The sequence below is a fragment of the Rhipicephalus sanguineus genome, chromosome 1 (genome assembly GCF_013339695.2).
Source record: "Rhipicephalus sanguineus isolate Rsan-2018 chromosome 1, BIME_Rsan_1.4, whole genome shotgun sequence".
Classification (NCBI taxonomy): domain Eukaryota; kingdom Metazoa; phylum Arthropoda; class Arachnida; order Ixodida; family Ixodidae; genus Rhipicephalus; species Rhipicephalus sanguineus.
Genome location: NC_051176.1, coordinates 214,980,670 through 214,998,979, shown reverse-complemented (window position 1 = coordinate 214,998,979; position 18,310 = coordinate 214,980,670). Strand labels below are relative to the sequence as shown.

At 47.5% G+C, this 18,310-nt stretch overlaps 2 protein-coding genes across 3 annotated transcripts in view; one reads left to right on the top strand and one right to left on the bottom strand.

Annotated features, from left to right (window-relative positions):
• The window catches only part of LOC119371725 (anamorsin homolog), a 265,406-nt gene that overhangs the window by 217,677 nt on the left and 29,419 nt on the right, over window positions 1-18,310 (top strand). The gene's annotated exons all lie outside the window — the stretch shown is intronic.
• The window catches only part of LOC119371734 (uncharacterized), a 53,139-nt gene that overhangs the window by 30,925 nt on the left and 3,904 nt on the right, over window positions 1-18,310 (bottom strand). The window contains exon 1 of one of the 2 annotated variants that reach the window (XM_037642191.2): window positions 11,006-11,270. The exons of the other annotated variant lie outside the window; for it this stretch is intronic. The gene's annotated coding sequence lies outside the window, so the exon portion shown is untranslated. Of the gene's footprint in view, window positions 1-11,005; window positions 11,271-18,310 lie in introns of those variants that run through there. 2 annotated transcript variants of the gene reach the window in all.

The following is an 18,310-nucleotide window of genomic DNA, read 5'->3' as shown; positions in this document are numbered from 1 at the left end:
CACGAAGACCGACGCCGAATTCAGGTGGCAAACAGCGCAAGTCGAAGCATTTCATGAACTGAAACGACGCCTTCAGACACATCCGATACTTGCGCATTTCGACGAATACGCCGATACGGAGATTCACACCGATGCAAGCAGCATAGGACTCGGCGCCGTCCTTGTGCAGCGGGCGGGCGGACTGGAAAGGGTTATCAGTTATGCTAGCCGGTCGCTGTCTAAAGCAGAGGTCAACTATTCCACAACAGAAAAGGAGTGCCTCGCCATCATCTGGGCTACGTCAAAGTTTCGCCCCTATCTCTACGGCAGGCCCTTCAAAGTTGTGAGCGACCATCACGCCTTGTGTTGGCTAGCTAACTTGAAGGACCCTTCAGGTCGCCTCGCACGGTGGAGCCTGAGACTTCAAGAATTTGACATTACTGTCGTGTACAAGTCCGGAAGGAAACACTCCGACGCCGACTGCTTGTCTCGTGCCCCCGTCGACCCACCAACGCCCGACGACCAGGATGATGACAGCTTCTTGGGAGCCATAAGTACCGAAGACTTCGCCGAACGACAGCGAGCCGACCCTGAACTGAAGGGTCTAGTGGAATACCTGGAGGGCGGGACCATCGTTGTCCCAAAAGTATTTAGGCGAGGATTGGCATCATTTTCTTTGAAAAACAACGTCCTCGTAAAGAAGAACTTCTCTCCGGCCCGAGCCAGCTACTTTATCGTTGTACCTTCGGGACTGCGACCAGAAATTTTGCATGCCCTGCACGACGACCCGACGGCTGGACACCTCGGACTTTCCCGAACGCTCGCACGAGTACACGAAAAGTACTACTGGCCGCGCCTTGCCGCCGACGTCACTCGCTACGTAAGGACGTGCCGAGACTGTCAGCGACGGAAGACACCGCCCACAAGACCAGCAGGCTTCCTTCAGCCGATCGAGCCTCCTCGGCGACCATTCCAGCAGATCGGGATGGACCTCCTGGGGCCGTTCCCAACGTCGACTTGCGGAAATAAATGGATCGTCGTGGCTACCGACTACCTCACCCGCTACGCCGAAACAAAAGCCCTGCCCAAAGGCAGTGCCGCTGAGGTAGCGAAGTTCTTCGTTGAGAGCATCGTCCTTCGACACGGCGCCCCAGAGGTTCTCATCACCGACAGAGGTACGGCGTTCACGGCTGACCTAACTCAGGCGATCTTGGAATACAGCCACACAAGCCATCGCCGCACCACCGCGTACCACCCACAGACCAACGGACTCACCGAGCGTCTAAATAAGACCATCGTCGACATGCTGGCCATGTACGTCGACGTCGAACACAAGACGTGGGACGCCATCCTTCCGTACGTGACCTTCGCGTACAACACGGCCGTACAGGAAACGACGCAGATGACGCCATACAAGTTGGTCTACGGACGGAGCCCGGCAACGACGCTCGACGCCATGCTACCAAACGTGACCGACGAGGAAAACATCGACGTGACCACCTACCTACAGCGCGCCGAAGAAGCACGACAGCTCGCCCGCCTACGGATAAAGAACCAGCAGACGACTGACAGCCGCCGCTACAACCTTCGACGATGCCACATGGAATACCAACCCGGTGACCGTGTATGGGTATGGACGCCAATAAGCCGACGAGGACTTAGTGTCAAGCTTCTTCGACGATACTTCGGACCGTACAGGGTACTTCGACGCCTCGGCGCACTCGACTATGAGGTTGCCCCTGACGGCATTACGAACTCTCAGCGGCGCCGTGCGCGACCTGAAGTCGTCCATGTCGTGCGCCTTAAGCCGTTTTTTGCGCGTTAGCGATCCTGGGGACTCTATTTTTTCCTTCGTTATTGTAATTTATTTGTGTATGCACTTGTTTTGTTTTGTTTGTTTTTTTTTCTCTTCTATGTTCTTTCATAAGCATCGGGACGATGCTTTTTCAGAGGGGGGCAATGCCACGCCCACTTCTTGTCTTGTTTTGATGTATTCGGGTTTGACCGGCAGGGACGGTTATCAACGCTCGACGCTGTCCGCGAAGTAGTGTTCTAGAAGCGTCGCGATTGTAGTAGATCGGTTTGTTAAGATTGCGCCCCGCACGCGAATGTTCCAGTTTTGTCTAGAGATAACGCCGCCACCAGCGATATTACTGGAAAGTTCGATAGCGCCTGTATAAAAGCCGACGCGCTTGATCGCTTGTCAGTTGATCGACGGTCGACGCTCTATTCGCCGCTATCAGTGTATTGCTTTTCAGTTTCCCGGCCACAAGTTCGGCCAAATAAAGAGTTTCATCTCTGACGTGCTGAGTGCTGCCTACGTCAACGTCACGACCACGTGACAGTATCAACAAAGAATCCCTTACGCCAGCAGCTAAGTAGAACATGTAAATTCATTGCAATTTTACGTCATTTACGTATACACCAGGGGACTAAAACTCAGCTTATAGCCGGCGGGCCGCAGTTGCGAAATTTAGCTCCAAGGGTCGCGACAGTGAAGATGGTTGGGTCGGAGAGAGTTTGAATAAAATGACGTTGTGGGGGGCGGGGCATTTGAAAGGAAGCCTTTCCCATATCTCATAAATAGGTCATTTCTGATGGAGATATGGAGTCAGGATTCGAGAAACATCGATACCGATGTACACAACGAGTGAAATCTGGACGCGGATTGAAATATGGAGTTTTTGTTCCACGGTTATGTTTCAGCACATGGTGACGACATGTTCCTCACGAAAGAAATGCTTGAGACCAGTCATGTCTGTGTAGCTCACGAACATACTTAGTTAGAAAATAAAAGCAAATAGAACGGAGACTGTCATGTGTGCCGGCCGGGCCGCTAACGAAGGGTATCAAACCCCGTATACACCATGCGCTCCCCCCCCCCCCCCCCCAAAAAAAAAAAAAAAGTCGCTACCAGCGTTGTTGCTGCTGTACACCGGTCCGGATATACGGTATTCTGCAAACTGTCTTTTACGGACAAGGTAAAAGTCCACACCGGTATTTGCGCCGTCGTGCGAAGGCTTCTTGTTGACGTTATTGTGATTATGTGGCAAACCGCTAGCTGGTCGGCAAGCTGAGCAGCGACTCCCATCAATTGCAAAAATCACAAGCAAGAACCGCAGTCAGCGAAATGTATGAAGAGTTGTCCTGTGAAGAAGCTAAAACAAGCCCCAGTAAGTTGTTTTGGAAGAAAACTAATGTACTTTGAGCAAGAAGGGCAAAACTTTTGAGATACTAACAGACATTGCATTCAAGTGAAACAAAATAGGTCACAGTTAAGAAATATTCAAGCAGACATTTTCGTGTATTGGCGTTTGCTGCTACATTATATGGATCTATAATAACAAATTTGAGAATGTATCGAAGTATCTTAAGATACAAATGCCAAGTATCGTATCGGATACAATTATTGCGGCAGTATCTTGTATCTGTATCTCCAATACTTCTTGCCTGAGTATCTTGTATCGTATCGCGATACAATTTCAAAGTATCTTTGCCCAGCCCTGGAGGAGGAGGACTCATGTAGTACGGCCGGCAGAAGACTATCGTCTTTCGACGACATTTGCAGCGAAGCACGCAGATACGCGGCCATTTTTTTTAGATGCGAAGTATCTTATGGCGGAGTTCAATCCGGTGGTAGTGGTGGTGGTGGTGGTGTGCGGCGTGACCACCCTTATTGCGCATGCGCATACACTCTCTACTCACCCTCTCCACTTCCCCTCTCCCCTTTCCCCACTCCATTTCCCTCTCCCATTTCTACCTCTCCACTTTCCCTTTCCCATTTCCACCTCTCCACTTCCCCTCTCCCCTCCCCCTCTTCACTCTTCCTCTTAAACGCGGGCTAGACATGCCGAAATTCTCTCCTGCGTAACGCCGCGATGAGCATCAGCGCATGCGCCTCCCCTCCCCCTCTCTCTCCTCTCCTACGCTGCCTCCCTCTCGCACGCCTGTCGACCGCGTTCCCCGCTCGCCCTGTGAGAATTAACGGCCAGGCTAGAGGGAAGACAAGACGCGCGTAGCGTTCCTCTTCGCGTTCCACGACGCGAGGTCGGTAGCATGCCCAACGAACGCCAACGGAACGCGATCGTGCAAGTGCTCCGGCTTCGCATCGCCTCATGGTCCCCTTTAGCAGGAAATGGTGTAATTTTGTTGTGTACCGCCCAATCAACCCGTGTTTACTTAAATTGTACCTATAGTGGGCCGAACTAGATCAACAAATTATACAGTCGCTCGGGATAATTCAAACCGATGAGACGCTCCCTCATTTCTGCACCCTATAATGTGTTTTATTGAGCCCAACAGCCAAAAGTAAGCCAGATGAGACGCTCGCTTCCTGTTTGGAACTTTGGTTTGAGATGGTCTCTGTGTTGGCGCCTTCCGTTCCCCGTAAATGAAACAGTTATACCGTTTAAGGAGCTATGCACCTCAGAGATATATTTTCGTTAATAATAAATCTGGTTGGAATGTATACGCACAAAAGAGAGTTTATTTTTCTGTTTTTGAATAATATGGCAGGTTCATCTGTGTTAGAAGCCAGTGGGATTGGGCGTGTTGGTACAACATGATTAAGAGTGCGTATCAGCGCAAACGACAAGAGGGTACAGAAGATGGGACTTAGAGAGCTGAACTTCTAACAATTTATTTCTTTGGAAAGCCTTTACCTTATTTGAAGTTAGACACTGGTACAACAGCCTTGCGCAGAACACAATGATATAGCAAAAAATTGACCACGTGAACAAACCTAAGTAGATCTTTTCTTTACCAGTGAGCGTGACAGAGGGTGTGCTGACACCAATCATCCTTTAAAGAAATAATCTTTTCTGCCTCGATGATTTCGCGTGTGGTGCGATCTCTGCATTTTGCGACAATGCTACTGTCTGAACGTGCTACAGTGAGCAGAGAGCCACCCTTGTTTTGACCGATCAACATTACACAGATGTTCTTTCAACGATCGTTCAAGCGACGATCAGTTTAGCCAACGTAACATTTTCAACGGGATAAGGGCAGCCGGTAAACTACATTGCAAACGCAATCTGTAAATTTATTTGCATGGTTGATAGTACACCCACGATTGGTTCTAAACGCTGCGACAGACATTTTGCACAAAATGCTCAATTTTTGTGGGGCCGAGAAAAGCACGCTCACGTTCACTCGCTGCGCTACTTTTCTGAGATTGTGCGCTATTGTATGCATATAACGAATTACAGCGAAATTCTGTCTCTAGCTCTAGCAGGCTGGACTACATTAGTGTTCTGAAAACCACGCACAAGGCCTTTGGTGACAGAAACTTCCTCATACTCAGGACAACCGGCCGAAGTCAGCCATACAGACTGCTCCTGAAAACTGCCTATGATCACGTGTTCACAAGATTTACGTAAATAATTCATGAAGCAGGATTTCACATAATGAAAAGGGAGAAGTGGCTTATTCCCACGCGGTTGATACATCCAGCAAGAACGACCATCATTCAAGAATAGCTTCACATCAAAGAGCCTAATTTCACCATTCACAGAAAATTTATGGGTTAGCTCGAAAAATTCAAAACAACTCCGCCTCAGACCCAAAAGAGCACGAGCGTCATTCCTGTACGATCGAACATCCCTGTCCGAAAAAAATGTAAAAATCATCAATGTATATCTGAAAACGTTCGTCACTTTAGTGCTAGCGAAAGCCTCCGGAGCGGACCTGTCAAGGTTAGCTAGAAACAAATCACCGATGATGGGAGTAATGCAAGAATTAATACAAATGCCTGTTTTCTTGAAGGTGAGGTTTACCATCCGAAAGGGTGTACGTACGTCGACTGTAGCTAAAAACTAAGAAGTTCAAAGAACCCGCTAACGCTAACTCCAGACTGAGCGAAAATTTGAGGCACCAAACTCACCAATACATTATTTAATGTATTGTAATTAAGGATGATGCGGAATAGAGTAATAGAGGTCCTTGACGTCTATCGAAAATGAAAATAAGCTCTTGTTACATTGCGAGGAGATAAAATCCTGTACAGTACGTGAATTTTACACTAAAAACGGGTCGTTTACTTTCAAACATTTCAGAGTTTTCTGCAGGTAGAGCGCAACACATTTTTGCCAAATGCCATTTTCAGAAAAGGCATGTCGACTTTGCGGGTTTTCGCGCTAAAAAATGCTTCAAGGAAATCTTCCTTAGCATTTGACACGTTTTTTTTTTTTTTAATGCGAAGCATATTTTAACTCTTCTGTCCCCTCTTGTTGTTTGAGCTGATACGCACTCTTAATCCTCTGTGCTGTATTCCGTTATTTTTCGTTACTTCCCGGAAGGTGGCAAAACAGGGGCTCTCGTGCAAGCTTTAAGCATCGTGCCTAGGACAGAGTCATAATGTAGCCTATATTGCTGTTTATAAACAAATACTTGCATGGATCGAAGCTCGTAAATAACTACATTTTAGTTGTTTTTCTATGTTTCCATTTATTGAAAAACGGAGTCGTATGCCTAATGAACAGCGCAAAAAAAAAAAAAATCTAGATACGAAAGGAAGAACACGTGGCGAGTGTTGAAGTCAAGAGGCGGACGGAAACCCGTCTGGTCGGGAAAAGATATGAGGACAATTGAAAACAGGCACGAACCACTCGAGTATGTAAAATCAGAGACGTTTCGGCTCCCGCACGGGAGCTTTGTTCGCGGAAAAAAAGCCCGATGTATAAGAAACGAAGTTTAGTAAAGTGGAAAACTGGGCTAGTTGGTACGGTCGCCTACTTAATGAACATAAATGAGCATACGTCTTCTTCCTTTCGTATGTCGCTTTTTTTTTTTTTTTTTGGCGCGCTGTTCCTTAATTATCTAACCGCACCAACTAATCGAGTTTTCCACCTTACTAAATAATGTTGTCTCGACTGTTGTTGTTGAAAACATTTATGTTTGGTTTCCTTAAATTGACGTAACCGAAATTGATGCAAATTACGACAAAGATAGAATACTTGCGTTACAGACGCACTTGTGCACGCGTACCCAACATATTGCCGATATTGATTCACGTTTAATATAAGAATGATGTACGACTTACATGTAATTATTTTAAATCGGTTATATGCACCAACAATTTTTTTAAAGGTGAACTCGTATTCTCAACCAGACCGAAGGTACAGATGACTGCGCTCACTTCCAAAATGAACGTGAGCTTCGAGAACGAGCGTGAACGAAATGTGGATGACACATTCTAAAGCGCCACCTCCCCCACACACACGCACACACGCACGCACGCGCGCACCAGTGAGCTAACTGGGTCAACTGCATGCAATATGGCGCGCCCGTATTTCCCTTCATCTCGTTTATACAGTTTGATACTGAGGATGGGTCCAATCGTCAGTAATATATAGCTTGTTTCTGGGTCCAATCGTCAGAAATATATAGCATGTTTCAAGAACTGTGTCCGAAATGCCTCGAAAATGAGAGAAACGCTATATTTCCTCGCTGCTTTCATAATTACTTTTTCTGACTGCGCTCACTTCCAAAATGAACGTGAGCTTCGAGAACGAGCGTGAACGAAATGTGGATGACACATTCTAAAGCGCCACCTCCCCCACACACACGCACACACGCACGCACGCACAGATAATATGTGGCGGCAGACTTCTGAGCACGACTAGAGACGTCAACTACGGCAGTCTTTAAACAACTTAAAATAATTAACTTTTTAATTAGTGGACACCGGCGGTTGGGGCAAATGGGGGACTTAAAGTGCTTCCTTCGAAGAGCATTTTTGCCGCTTTGAGATTTCTAAAAAGCGGCTGCTGGTAATTATTGCGGAGTAATGAAATCCGACCAAATTCACCGGCAAAACCGAAACTGAAGCGCCAATGAGCGCAACTGGCACACAACCATGCAGAGTGAAGTCTCACGACCACGGCTGCAGTAGTGTTAGTTCCTCTGCCTTCATTAACGTATGTGAGCCATGCGTGCTATAATCGCAAGCACATCCGAGCTCACGAAGGGAAGTCAATCGTTGGTTGTCATAACGACCCTTGCTCATTCTGAACGACTTGGAAGAGTATGACAGCAGCACTCTTCCACATTTCGGTTTCGGTTTCGCCAGCGAAAGTGGTCACGTTTCATCACTTTTCCTAAAATTACCAGCGGCCACTTTTTTGCAAATCTCAAAGCAGCAATATAGGCTCCTCGCAGGAAGGACTCCATTTTTTCAGTTTGACCCAACCGCCTGTCTCCACAAATTAAAAAGTTAAATAATTTAACTTGGTTAATTACTGTCGTAATTCCTGTCTCTAGCCACATTAAGATGGATGCCGCCACAGAAAGAGTAACTATGAAGGAAGTGAGCAAATACGGCACTTCCCTTACTTTATAGAATTTTCGGACACATTTCTTGAAACACCCGGCATGCATATCATAACACTGAATACATACAGGAAACCACCGCGGTAATTAACTTGCCCTGTTATTTACAGTGTTCACGCAGTTCGAGGGCGTAGAAGCATGTCCTCGACTTTCATCTGTGTGAACGCTTGTAAGCGCCCCCATTCCAAGCCTGGGATAGGGATGCTTAAGGGACCTCTCCCAGGAACTGTAGAGTAAAAATAATTCAGAAACACTGTCGCACCCACTGTAAAGCTAGGCGACGAAGGACTAAATGTTTATTGTGCATGTTTAACGACGCTCAATTTTGTTCCTCTCTTGGAGGATGCGGTCTGGTGCCCATGCAACGTGTAATTCGTCATTTGGTAAAGTCGTAAGCACCGTACACTGCCTCACTTAAAGTGAACTGACACTTTTTTTTTCGCATCTGCGTGTGTGGGAGGACCGCACGGTGCGCCTTTTGGAATTGACCATTGGGTGAGAATAAATTTGTATTTTTGGCATGTTGGGCAGGTTTGTCTCCATATCCAGCCTTGAAATTTAGGTCAACGACCTCTGGCGCAGGTGGGGAGACTAAGAGCATATTCAGTCACGCCAACTCACCAATATTTCTGCAAGCTGTGTACTCACACTTACGGGCATTTGTGGTTGTCGATATTTACTGACGTTCCTCACTCACGATCACTCATAAAAACAGTAGTGTTCATAGTCGCACCCATTCGCACCTACCGGCATTTCTGCGCTGTAACACTCAAGTTCACTTACATTCCCCGGGCACTCGCATATACCCCCCCCCCCCCGCCCTTCACCCCCACCCTGTAATGCCTTATGATGCCTGTAATGGCGTTATAAAAAAATACTGACATTCACTGACACTCACCGACAGTCACTCGCGTCCATACGGATCCATTCGAATGGACCATTGCTCAATATTGTTCGCACTCACGCTACCCGGCACTAACTCCTGTTTACTCGTCAAACTCACCAGTATACTCTACCCTACCCATCTCTTTTTACGCCCCCTAATATCTTCGCCGCTCACTGACACTCTATACCAAGCCTTCGAAATGAGTGTGGGGCGAGTGTGAGTCAGCATACCCCAGAGCGAGTAATATCTTTTTATATGCGGTCCTGTTATAGTATATAAAACAGCGATGCACGATGCTTGTTTTGTACGGAACACACTTGCTTAACAAGTTGGGATTGCGGGTTCCTGAATTCAAGACAACAGGTGCCGAATTCACGAAGCTTTGAGATCGTAAGGCGTCATTGCCTTCGGCCAGCCGGCTCCGCTAATGGTGTTCCCAGTATCAGGATCGGCTGGCAGTCTGTCTTACGAACAATTCTAGCCTACGGTGTTTTCAGGAATACAGGTCCAGTTTGCGAAAGCATAAACAACTCCCTCTTATAATTAAAACCACGCACAGGACGAAGAGGGACGACACACACTGCGCTGTTAATTATGGATAACCAACAAGACCAAGCCTCTAACATTGTTACCTGCATTCCTGTCGTAACGAGAGAAATCACGTACGCTGGCCATGCCAGTCGTAACTCGTTTGTCAAGAAACCTGGATATTTCATTTATGTTGCACCTTGAGTAAGGCTGACGTAGCATCCAGAATGCAGAGACTAAGCCGACTGCTTGCTCTAGCAATTAAGACAGACCTCCTTAATTAACCATTCGTATGCCTCAGCCTAGACCTTTTCCCCGACACCAGACAGAAATGAGCGCGCCGAAGGGGAAAAAGCATACAAACAAGGAAGAAAGAGGATATTCGAGCGAGCGGCGCTGCCTAATTAATCGCCTCTGGAACGCGAACAGGTCGCCAAAGCCGCGAAAACAGCCGATTCAGGCCGCAGCCGTTCACTTGGATGTGCTGCCCCTCGGTGATCTTGGGAGCGCTCGAAAGGCAGAGCGCAAAGCGTGTGTGTTGCGCGAATCAATGGTAACCCACTCGGTCGAGCCGTTAGCGATTCAACATGTCAGCCGTAATCTTGCGCGCGGAATCTGTTGGCTCAGATTTCCGTCACGCTGCTTTCGTGCCTGTTTCGCGCACTTTCTCCCTCCTCTCACGCGCAATCACTCGCTCTTCCCAGAATTCCCCCTTCCTCCCTTCAGCTGGCTCGTCCTCCGTACCAATTTTTCTGCCGCTGATCAACGAACAGCCCTGAGATGTATTCTACCACCTCTTCTTCGCGGTGCTCGTTAGCACGTAACACATAATTAAGAACACATCTCTACATCAGTGGGCATTTAGGCCTAATGCTTATTCACACTGCCTCTTCCGCCTCCCTCGAGACTGTCGTATGTGGGGATGCAGGGAAGAAAAGAAGAAGTCTAAAGGGACGAAGGAATAAGTTGATACACTGATGGAAAACTCTGTGTATCCACTCTTCTGTTCACCTGAGCAAGCACGAAGGTACAAATCATCGAATGAAGGAAATGAACGAGAGGCTGCGGAACGTGCGCGCAGACACATACACTCGGTCAGGTGGAGTGAATGGGTATACGCGCATCATTTTCTTTGCTTCTTCGGGATCACTCTATAGGCCAAGCACAGATGAGAGAGAGAAGTAGTAAGCGGACCAGGTTCTCAACTAGACACGGAAATGAGCCCGAACAGTAAAGTGTACGCAGCTGTATATAAGCGCGCGCTCCGATGAGGCGGCCGCTCACCTCTCGTCTCTGTGTCGGTGGTGCTGGCCGATGGATGAGCGCGACCCGCCGCCTGCTTCCGCCCGGCCCGCGTCCGCCGGCGGCCGCAGCTCTCATCGCAGGGCCTCCCCGCGCGGCGCCCGGCTATGCGGCGCGATGGCTCGGCTCGCTGCGTTCAGTCGTCGCGGCAACTTCCCGCAGCTGGCCTGGACGCTGGGCGATCCGGGACCCTCCGTCGCCATCACCAGCCAGCGGATCGATGGCCGGAACGCGAGCGCGCTGTGTGTGTGTGTGTGTGGGCTGCGACGCCCCAAGGCGTGGCCGCGCGATGCACTCTTTGGGCCAACGCCGCTTCCTAGGAGCGCTCGTGGCCGCGCAGGGGGCGCCCCGGAGCCCGTACCTCCGCGCGCTCACCACTCAGGCTAGAACCACGCCAAGCATGAGTGCCGCCACCCTCTCAGTGCTCCGCGGTGTAGCTGGCCGATGTGAGCGTTCGCACCAGAGGTCTTGTTTCTGCTCACTGCGCTGCTGACATGGCTGATACCTTGCGGACGATATGTTCCTTCCCATTATTCCTCGCTTACTCTTTTTGTGCATTGCCCTGAATTGTATGTCAACTTCATTGGGAAATAGCTATAACTTAACAATCTCAAATAAAATTATCTGGCACATCATCTAAATTGAAAAACACTTTTTATGGCGATCCCGTGCACACCTGAAAGAACGAACATTTATTCTAGTTATTTATTTTTCAACAATAGCGCACCCTTCGGCATCGGAGTTTTTGCTTCGATTTCAACAGCGGCGTCAGCTACGGTGGTAAAGGGGCGCTCAACACCCACCGCTAACTGCTTCACGGGAGGAGGGAAGGCAAGCGCCCCCCGCCCCCTTCTCTTCCACGTTCGAGAGCCTTAATACTCACAATTACCGGCTGAAATTGTTCTATACATGCGGTATACTATAATGAATCTCGCATACATAAACCTTAAATTTTGATAACAACAATGTGATTTATGTTGTGTGCACATGCCTTTCCAAGACACCACTACTTCGACTTCAGCCTCCCCTCCCTCCCCTTACTGGGAAAGCTACTCCTTCGTACGCTTGTATTTGTATGTTTATACGTACCAGCACTATACGGCGCAAGCAATGTATGAAATCAGCTAGCATTTGAAGATTTAAAGCTGTTACTCTATCCAAGAGTCACGGAATTAGACTGCATTAATAACTCTTCAATAACAATTTATTACGGAAAAGCTCTCAGACATCATTCTCCGGTGCCAACTCTCGGAGTAAATACGCTTAATTGAGGATACGGTCAATTCGTTTTATAATATCTTCGTTCTTCCTGTGGTGTGAGTAAACAAACCATGAACAGGCCACTCTGACCAAATTATTAGCACCGGTGCCTATGTATGAAAGTGAGTTGTTGTTTTTTTTAAAGCAGAATAAATAATTAGGCAGCAGCGCAAAGAAACACATGGACGGTGAAAGCAAGACGGGACACATTGATTCTTTGCGCTACTGCCTGGATTATGTACTACCAACTAGCCCCTCAGTCTTTTTAGCAGAACAATTAGCCAGCAGATAGTCGCGTACTTGCTATTCTGAAAGGAGTGAGAAGGAGGGGAAAAAGGCCCTAGAAGAATGTAGAAAATATGAAGAAGTAAAACTAAAATGCAAGTCTTGTAATCGCTGTCCTAGGCAATGAAGGTCGGGGTTCTCGACAGGTAATGTAAAAAAAAATTTTTTTTTAATGAACACTTATGCGCGCCGCACACTTTCTATGTTGGAATGGCCAAAGTCTGCGGAGAAAACCCATATATTCGATGTTTGTCGACGAGAAGTTTAGTGCTTTGCGCTGTTTCGATGGAAAGAGCCAGGGACCTAGCATCCGTGTCAAGGTCAAGCGGCCTTGGTCAAGCTTTTGTTGGTTACCTTAACATTGTTGTCGCTTGTATTTATATGCTGAGCGCCCGAACAAAACGTGTTCTGCGGACTCCAAGGTGCCGCAATTGTCACAATATGAACTTATAGCTTAGCCGTCGCGGTAAAAATGACTATTCGTGTATGTAGGCAACGTTTAGTCGAAGCCGGTCATATAGCGTTTCGATATGTCATGGTAGACATTGTGGTAGCCTTGATCTGAGTTCTGAAATATCAAAGGAAATGGCCTCGAGTTTCAGAAATTCGTTTTGTTGCCACAAGTGATTGACCTGCCATGCTGGGCGACAGTTGAATTTCCCCTGTAAATCATGCTTCACATTTATGCCATGCTTAGTGCGGCGAAGCCTAACGACTCAAATGAAGGATTTTAGGGAATTCGATTTTCTAAATGGAATGTTCTTAACGTTGCAGTGAAATTCGTTATTTCATTCAATTGAGTCTATTGAAGAGAAGAGAAGGCAAGTGAAGAAAAGGTGAAGAGAAGGCGAGCGCGCGAGGGGGAGGCAGAAAGTTAGGTGGCCAGATGAGATATTGAGAAGTTCGCGAGTATAACGTGGCCGCAGCAAGCACAGGACCGGGTTGATTGGAGAATCGTGGGACAGGCCTTTGCCCTGCAGTGGGCATAATCAGGCTGATGATGATAAAGAAGAACTGATAAAGAGTCGTCGATGTCATCGCCATTTCAGTGAAGTGCGTGCGTGCGTGCGCGCGCGCACGTGTGTGTGTGTGTGTGCGTGTGTGTGCGCGCGCGCGTGCGTGCGTGTGTGTGTGTGTGTGTGTGTGTGTGTGTGTGTGTGTGTGTGTGTGTGTGTGTGTGTGTGTGTGTGTGTGTGTGTGTGTGTGTGTGTGTGTGTTCGCGCATGCGGCACACCAACTGGGGTGGGACGACATTGCGACAGAGACTGGCATAATTTGGCGTGAACAACGCGTTCGTGTGTGAAGGCATCAGGTAAAGCCCGCACACGTTCCCGCATTCGTGCCTCGTTTAGCTCCCTCGAAAGTCGCGGCACAGTTAATGCTCTCAAACACTCTGCGAATCGAGACAAATACAAAACAACTAAGCGAGTTTCCTCACGCAAGCCCATTCGAGCGAGGGAAGCATTCCGCCGTTGCGCCGAGCACTCAGTGAATCCTTTTAAACTACCCTTCTGCTCAGTGCGAAAGCCCTTTTGCTTGCGTTTGAACCTCCGTAGCGAGATGTTCTGAATAGGCTTTCAGAATGGAGCAATCACTGCCGATTTTTCCTCTTAAATCTCTGCTCTATAATGGATAGTGGCTATGGTGTTCTGCTGCTGGGCACGCCAAGCCGTTGACTCGATTGCCGACCACGGCGGCTGCATTCTGATGGGGGCGGGTTGTAAAAACGATCGTTTACTCAACTCTTGATGCACCTTAAAAAAAGCCAAGGTGGCCAAAATTATTCCGTGTCGTTCCGCTACATCATTATCATCATCAGCAGTTATTTTATGCCCACAGCTCATCGCAAAACCCTCCCGATAATGTCCAATCGACCCTGTCTTGCACAAGCTGATTCCATTTTATGCCTGCGAATCAACTTTCTGCCGTCCTTGGCTGCACTTCCCATCCTTTGGTACACATTCCGTTACTCTAACTGTTATCGTAACTCTTCATTGCTACGAACTGCGTGGCCTGTCCAGCATTATTTTTTCATTTGTTCTGTGCTGCCTTCTTGCCTCAGCGATTTCATATAGTCCGTTCTTGGTCTGCGACGTCAACCCCGATTAATGAAACGAATCACGAACCAGGTTTACGACTACCTGATAGGCGTACCCCCATTCCACCCGTGTTGCAAAAGAGTTCAAGGTGCCTAAGTGTACAGAGTTGGCCCGAGGGTCTGGAGCTTGATCACCAGCGGAGAGGGGGCATGCCATAGGTCATAGGGGAATGAACATTTACTGTTAGTTCCAAATGTCCGTGCATTGAAGATATTTCTTCTAGAACTATCTGTATGAACACCACCAATTTCTTGCAGAGCTGTGGCTCAGAACACTGTCCTATAGCGCCATCCACGTGTTTGGCTGGCGAGGCGACGTAACGGAACAACAAGAACTTTAGTTGCATTGCTACGTAGAGATCGGTCAGCTCGGAAAGCGAAGGCTCAAAATATCGCGATTTGGTAGCCCTCTCGCCCAGAAAGGTGAATGAATGTACATCGTCAGTGCGCGGCCGACTTGTCCGGATGCCGTCAGCTGAGTCATAAAGAATGGCCTGAGGCTCCGCTTCAGGCAAAAACGCGCATACACAAGCACTCTCGCGGCCACGCTCATTATTTCACCTAGTGCGCTCTTTGGGCTCCTCGAATTCTTTCAAGTAACAATTGTCGCCGTTGTCCGAACGATAACTAATGACTTGGGTTCGTTCTTTCGGCAGCACCACGTGGAGTGTTTGTCACAGAGCAGTAACAGCCGTGAGTGGCCCTCTGCTCGCACGAGTAATAACGCGGCTAATAATGCGATGCTATGAATATTTTCTGTCGATTCGAACCACACCACAATTTTTTAATGGATATCATACTCTTCAGGCTTCTATGTATTAAACGGTATAAGTTGTGTACATTGTGGAGTTTCGTCGCACAGGGTGCTTGTTGTTGTACAAGTTCTGAAGTTAGAGGTTAGACGGAAGCACGAGTGGTCGGGATGAAATATTTTGAAAAGTAGAAAACCCCAAACTAAAACGGACCAAAGTAGAGATTTCATAGAAGAAGACGTTTCGGCTCCGATACAGGAACCTTGTTCATCGGTAAAAATGAAAAATGAAATGTGGCGCTTTTTTTTTAAAGGAGCCAAATGCACTTTAAGTGAAACTGAGAAAAACGCACTTTTTTGCTACTGCCAATATGGTCGGGCCTGCTGCAACAATTTTCTGCCAGTGTGTTCCTGTCCTCTAAATAAGTCAAATCTGTTTTGCGGCTAAAATCTATATAGCCCACTATCGTCGGTATTCAGGAATAAACTTTGTATTTGGGTCTTATAGATTGGAACATTTCATTTGGGCTTGAATTAGCTCATAAAAGAAGTATAAAACGATTCGACTGTACGGTATAGCAATATTTTGCGATAAAATTAACATCATTCTTGTACTTCCCTCGGTGCCGTCCTCCGTCGCATGCACGTAATGGCGACGACTAGACTTGAAGACCGAGAGGTCCTTCCTGGCAAAAGGCGCACTACTCTGGATTGTCGGCAGCGTTTTCTTGTTCTTGGCATCTACTGAAGGCCTTGAAAAGTGCTCCAGCTCTTCTTTTTCTGAGCTCGTTTTATTCCGTTCCGTTTCGGATCACTTCTTCTTCTTCAAGCAATAGATCGGTGCCCAATGCCTTCATTTCATATATATTTTATTTCAAATATATACCGTCTCTGAGCGAAAGAAGGACATGATACTGTAGCACTGAACTCGAAAAGAAACGCTAAGAGGCAAAAAGAAGTAGGAAAGTCGGCCTCTTACTCTTTATAATCGAGTTTTGCCCTACAACATCATGTGCTTCAGTAAGTGCCAGCTCGCCCTAGAAAAAGTAATCGTGGAACGTAAACACGATAGCAAAACAGCTCGGACGCAAAAGAAACAGATTGGATGCGGCCATGTTGGTTATTTTGGTCACGATTGTTGACTCAGCGCTGGTTTAATGAATGTGGCTCAGCTTGATTGAAACACGTGCAGCATTTGGCTCATTGTTGATTAGAAACTGCCTTTTTGAGTTAACGTTACAATCAGGAATTGCCCCATTTTGATTCCAACTGTTTTAGAAGAGATACTTAGGCGCGCTTTACGCTCCCGTGAAATTTAGCAGTTTCGGTTTCTGCATTTGGCTCTTTTTGGAAAAAAGATGGTTGATCCCTCCGTCATAGGAATCGGAATAACACGAAAGGAAAGCGTGCCCTAACAGAAGTAACTGAGTGTTTACTGTACATTGATATAAGAGAGCTTGCACAATGTATATTGATGTCTGGCAGCTATAGCACCGTTTAACGTTGGTGGTACATCTACATCCCGACGACTAACGTCCACGTTAAATGATTACACAAAACCTTGTGGTAGTTGTAGTAGTTAACGGTGAAAGCGTAATCAGAGAACGAGGTGTGATATCCAGAAGAGCGTCGCATATTGGACGCAGAACTTGGTCGCCAACCCGCGGCATGCTAAAATGTAATTGAACACCACGGCCGAACTAGAGGGAAACGCAAAGGGCGTCGCGCCGCCCTGCGGCCGCGATTTTTCTCGGGGCGAGCGCGTGAGCGGCGAACGCGGTGTAACAGCCAGGTGAGGCAGGCGCGCGTCGCAGAGCTGTTTTTGGTTTGGATTAGCGTGATGTTATGAGCGAGGACGACGCTTTTACGACGCTATCGACGCTAGGGCTAAGGTCGCCAACTCGCGGTGTGGTAAGGCATTGACAAAATCGAACTTCTATTGAAAACGCGCCGAATTGGACGGACGTGTAACGCGTTGCAGCTACTAATCGCCGAGGCCACAGTAATGACGATTTACTTTAAAGTAATTGAACCTTACTGCTCCCAGAGGTCAACACCACCCCGCCGACCGGGAGAGTGGTATATAGATATAAAAAGCGCATTTGTAAAGCCGCTCTAGTCTGTGACCGTGGCGCAGTGGATAGCGTGCCCGGCATCTGTTGTTGCGGACCGAGCGTTCGTGGGTTCGTTCACGGAACTTTTTTTTCTTTGCCATCTGATCGTGTAAATTTTTTCGACGTCATTTCCGTGACGGAAATACGTCACTGAAGTCTTGGTGGACCCCGGCATAAAACACTTCGCTTCAATAGGCTTGAAAACGTGAAACAGGCACCATGCATACACTGACGGCAGATTGTAATCACAAAATGTGCGGTGTAGTCTGAGACTCAAGATAAAGGCTTCGAGGTATGCAGTTAAATGCGAAGTATTTCTTGGCGAACCAAAGGTACTTTGACAGCATCCATCTGTGCGATGGTCACGTATGGGTGCTCTCGTGGTCGTTTCCTTAGCTTGGTATATACCAAAATTGGCAGATGATGACATGAGTGCATGCCGAACACGTATGACTGATCTGGCATGAATAGCGTGATATGCCTGTCATGTACGTTATGAAACCCGCTCCCTCTATCACGTACATGTGGCGCATACCCGCATGTCACGTGGTCGAATGTTAATCTTTACAGTCTATATCAACCAAGAAACAGCGAAAATAGACGTTGAGAATTTTACGATTACGATAGTTGTTTAACATTTTATAAGAACCCACTTTGCGTGGGTTAAACAAGAAAAAGGCATACCCTTTGTTTATAGCTGCATGGCGGTTTTATTGTACTTGCACATCAAACAAGCAGGCAAACGTAGTCAAACGTGCGGAAACGACTATCAGCAAGCA